This window comes from Durio zibethinus, chromosome 19, assembly GCF_047325235.1.
Source record: "Durio zibethinus cultivar Kanyao isolate XHJ-2024 chromosome 19, ASM4732523v1, whole genome shotgun sequence".
In the NCBI taxonomy this organism is placed as follows: Eukaryota; Viridiplantae; Streptophyta; class Magnoliopsida; order Malvales; family Malvaceae; genus Durio; species Durio zibethinus.
The window spans coordinates 16,406,884-16,412,068 of NC_143180.1; the positions used below are offsets into that span (position 1 = coordinate 16,406,884).

The window sequence follows — 5,185 nt, forward strand, 5'->3', positions numbered from 1 at the left end:
CATGTAAATTTTTATTGCAAAATCAAAATTAAGAAAATTAATGTTAAATACCAATTAAGACCATCAAATCAAAATTAAGGATAACACCTAATTAATTTTTGGCCTAACTCTCTAAAAAAATGACTTCCCTAGTAGAGTCACCAAGCTGTTGTAATGGTTTTGGGGATCGCTAAACGAATTTGAAAAACAAAAGATGGAGTCCCCACTAATCTTTTTTGGCTAGGTGTGATTAGCCATATATTAAAACTTATCTTCTTAATAAAAATTTAAAACTAATTAAAATTTATTAAAAAGATAATTTTTGGGTTTGCGAAAATAGTTTGAGTTCGGGAGTTAGTTACGCTTGGGGAAGGATTAGCACCCTCACGATGCCTATTTAAAATGGTACTAATTAATTATCTGTTATTTTTTAATATTGACAAAAATGGTCTTAATTTTGGTGTTTAAAAATTAATTTTCTTAGTTTTCTTTAAAAACATATTTTTAATTTTTAGTAAGGTTGGAAAATAAATAAGAACCATTTATTGAAAAATTCCTAAAAGCGTTCCAATACTCTAGCAATATTAAAAAGAACTATCTTACTTAAGAAAATTTTAAGAGTTGTTACTCAGAATTCTTAAAAATCATATCCTTAGTAGTTCATATTTATTTCCATAAAATATGATAAAAACAAATTCTGTTTTCTAAAACTTATTTTTATGCTATTTATAAAAGCACGAGAAATCTTTATCAAAAATTAATCTAAATGCTTCAATACAATTTTTTTCTAAAACTCATTTCTGTGCTATTTATAAAAGCACAAAAAATCTTTATCCAAAATTAATCTAAATGCTTCAATACATTTGCAGTATTTTAGATAGATTTTCTTACCTAAAGATCTCTAAAAAATCACTGCTTAGATTTCTTTATGATCTAATCCTCGAAAATTTTCGTCAATTTTTTATGAAAATTATTAAAAGTCATAATAATATATTATCCACAAATATATTTATTTCTTAAAAAAACTCTTATTTTTAAGAAATATTGTTCAAATTATAGAAAATACTCATAAAATGAAAATTTTTCGTGTTGAAAAGATGTTTCTAAATATTCTAATACTTTGACAATTTTTAGAAGATTTTTCTTACCTAGGGAATTTTCGAGAATCACTACTCAGATTTCTCGGAGTTCCATCATTGGAGATTTTTATTACAATTTTATTATAAAAATAATTCATGCTTTATAAATATGTATATTTTTTGTCTCTTTACGAGAATTGTTCGAATTAATTAAAAAATGAAAACAGTTTCTAAATATTTTAATACTTTGGTAATTTTTAAAAATCTTTTCTTATCTAAGAAATTCTCAAAAATTACTACTTGGACTTTCTGAGGTCCCATAATTGAAAATTTTATTTGCATTTAAAATGATGTACTGCAAACAATATGCATACGAAAAACATACATTGATTATGTTTTAATCTTCTTTAATTATTTCATAATTATCAATAAAAACTTTAGAAAAGAACATAGTAAATAAAATCTTTTATTGAAAAATTTTCTAGATACCCCAATATTTTGGCAGTATTTTAAAAATTTTTTCTCACTTAGGGATTTCTTAAGAATCTTTCCTCGAATTTTTTTAGAATCTCATTTTTGAAAATTTTCATTTGTTATTGTTAACACTTGTGTTGTGTAAATAAAATGACAAACATATATTAAAGTAAGAAGGATTAAATTAAAACAAATATAGGAATCCAATTAAAATAAGTATAAAACTAAACTTGCAACTAGACTTAAACAACATAAAAATATATGCATGATTAAGCTTAAATGTACATGAAAATAGACCTTTATTAGGGACCAATTTTATGTCTATATTAAAAATTTATTTAGAGAATTTCAACTAAAACAACCTAACCTATTGAAAGTCAACAAAAGATATGGTCTTCCTTCCCCACGCCTTGCAATCTTGACAAAATAATGCCATGTTCCCTACGCCATGGAAAACAATGCCATTGTCCCTACGCCATGGAAAACAATGCCATTTACTCTATCAAGCAAATGGAAAAAAATGCCATGGTCCCTACGCCATTCTATAGAAAAGCTTTGTCTTATTCTTTAGATGGCTTTCATTCTTTGATACCTCTTTCATTCTTCAATATCAAAAAAGTCAAGAAAACCGTGTAGTCCCCACCCATTTTAAACAAAGCTCTAGTTTTGTCCTATCCATGTCTTCTTCATTTTAATAATTTTTTTTCTATTTTTCCATCCTAAAAACCATGCCACCACCCGTAGCTTTTTAAACTTCTACAAATAAACTGCATCCAACAATTCACATACAGAAAAACAAACCCTTAAAGAATTGAGACCCTTTACTTCCATGGTCCAATTATAAAGCATGCATTATATATACCATGTGCAAAAGTGAAGAGAAGAAAGAACAAGATGCGTGAATAATAATGAGAAGCCAACAAACATAACAAAAAGGAGGTTTTAAGCTTTCTTGCATCATTTCATGCAGAGATTAAAAACAATAGCACCCATATAAGATGAACTTTTAAGCTTACATAATAACATACATACGGAAACAAGTAGAAGAAAACAAATATAGTAACCTTTAAACCCTCGACAAACAACCTACAAACAAGGACATACCAGAATCAGCAAAAGTTTGAAGCTTTAAGCTTCCTTAAACTAACAAGATTTCAAGTTTCATACAAACCCTATACCGAAACAAACATGCAAAAAAAAAAACGGACTATTTTTCTTAATCTTACATGGAAGAACATGAATATCCAAAAAGTTCAGGAAGACAACCTTTCCTCCCCTTTCTTTTTTTTTTTTTTTGCTGGCAGCTTCCTCTTCTTTCTTCCTTAGGCAGCTTTCTACTCCTTTTTGGTATAATCCTCTCCTTTTCTTTTTTCTTTTTCCCTTCTCCTTCACCTCCTTTATTCGGCTAGCTTTCTCTTTTTTTTTTTTTTTCCAGCAGTTTCTTTCTTTCATTCCTTTCTTTTTTTTTTTTTTTTTTAGCATTGGGTCCCTTCTTCCCCTTCTTCTTCCAGCCTCTTCTCCTCTAACCCCTTCGGTAGACCCCTCTTTCTTTTCTTTCAAGAGTCAGCCCCTTAAAAAAAGATCTTTTTCTTGGTGACTATAGACCGTTGGATGAAATCTCATCCAAGGGTCAAAGTTTTTGGTTTTTTCTCCTTTTCAAGGAGCCACCTTTGGTCACTAGATCAAAATCATTAAAACATCCAATGATTTACATTATTCATTGCAAAAATTGAATTTTTATGTCTTTCAAACCTATGAAAAGATCATTTTATTTATAGTGCAAAGTTTTCAGTATTTAGGTAATTTTCTTATAAATTAATATTCCTATGCTCTTTTTTGAGATTTTAAAACACCAAAATTATGAAATATTCTGAAATTGAGATTTAAAAAATTTCATGAAAATCCGAGCTCGAAAAAATAAAATTACAAAAATATCCTTATAGGGGTATTGGGTAATTTGACATTTTTTGGAATACTATTGTGATTTTCAAATGTACTAAAAATTATAAAATTAAGATTTAAAAAGTTTTATAAAAATTAGATTTCGAAAAAGTTAAATTACAAAAATATCCCTTGTAGGGGTATTTTGATAATTTTATACTTTCACAGTACAATAAAATTTTTAGTGTTTTAAAAATCTCTAAATTAAATTTTAAACCACATTAATTCTAATTAATTTATGAATTTTGAGGATTAACATTGGTTCTATTTATTTTAATCAAGTTTTATGCAATTTTGACCAAAGTTAACTTTGAAGTTTATTTATTTTATTTAATTTTTATTTATCATGCATTCACGATCCATATAAATCTCATGCAAAAGAATTTCGTAGTACTCATATGAGTTTCTTTTTTTTATTATTTATTATGTCTAAATATTAATACATTTTATGGGCTCTTTAAGGAGTCTTTTTAAAGGAATTAAATAGATTTTGTTCAAGTATGTTAAAATATTTCGGATAAAATTTGTATCTACATAATCCTCTAACAATTTTTTGTGTCCCATATTAAGTGTCACTGAAACTTGAAAAAAAAAAGGATAACTTTAATAGATTACTAAATTAAAGATGATAATAGGATAGCATTTATATTTTGATATAGATATATCCCCTCAACTGATACTAGTACCAGCAGTGGTCACATTAATTTTGCTTTCTGTCTTGTGAAATGACTTCCATAATCCAGCCAAGTTGATGCGGTCTTTTTAATTTACATTTTTTTTTTGTAAAGGTCTTAATTAATTGATTATGAATTAATTTTATTATGTTTGTTATTTATTTGGTTAATTAATGAATTATAAAATATTATTTATAATTTTTTATTAAATTTAATAAATATAAACGAATAAAATATAAATTTATTTATGAATTATTTATTAAATATTTTATTAATTTTTACAAATATATTAAATATGAATAAATTTTATTTTATTTGTGATTTATATATTTCGTTAATAAATTTTAAAATATTATTTATAATCCTTTATTAAATTTAATAGATAATATAAACAAATAAAAAAATCGAATACACTCTAAAACTACTTTTCAAAAAATATTTTGGTTGTTTACATCCAAGCGTTTGAAAGTTAGGAGCAACAATGTGGCTTCCAGTTATTCCTTTGAACCGCAAAGCAAGGAAAGCGTCGGTGGGTGCAAGTTAGCTAAACAACAGCTGGCCTATCAAATTTCCAACAACTCTTTTCTCAATGTTGGGTCTGCTACGTTCATTTTCCTTTCATTTTAATATGCATAAGAATAAAAATTAGTATTTTTTTTAATTAATTAAAATTTAAAATTTTCAATAAAATGGATGAATTATCATTTATAGGACACGATTTCTTTTAGTATAAAGAATATTATAATAAAGAAAAGAATTGTAGATAATAAAATTATTAAATGAAAAAAATTTCTAAAATAAATAAAATTTTAATTAACCTTAACGATTTCTTACGGGCCCCTTTGGTTGAAGTACCTTTCATGAATTATAACATTTTTATTTTTTTATTCAAAACAATTATAACGTTTTTAATTTTACTTATAAATATTATGCCGATATGATACCTTGCTATATTTCTTTTTTTAAATGAGAATGAGTACACCTAAAAGAGAATGTACTTACACAATACAAAGACAAGAAGGAAAAAAAAAATTAATG

The 5,185-nt window shown here is 25.7% G+C and overlaps 1 long non-coding RNA gene across 1 annotated transcript; it reads right to left on the minus strand.

Moving 5' to 3' along the window:
- Positions 1-1,711: 1,711 nt before the first annotated feature.
- LOC149513459 (uncharacterized) lies at positions 1,712-3,377 on the minus strand. Its single transcript, XR_016330400.1, has 2 exons — positions 2,759-3,377; positions 1,712-2,002 (listed from the first exon to the last, which is right to left on the minus strand). It is a non-coding gene; the product is annotated as an uncharacterized LOC149513459 (long non-coding RNA).
- Between the last annotated feature and the right edge of the window lie 1,808 nt (positions 3,378-5,185).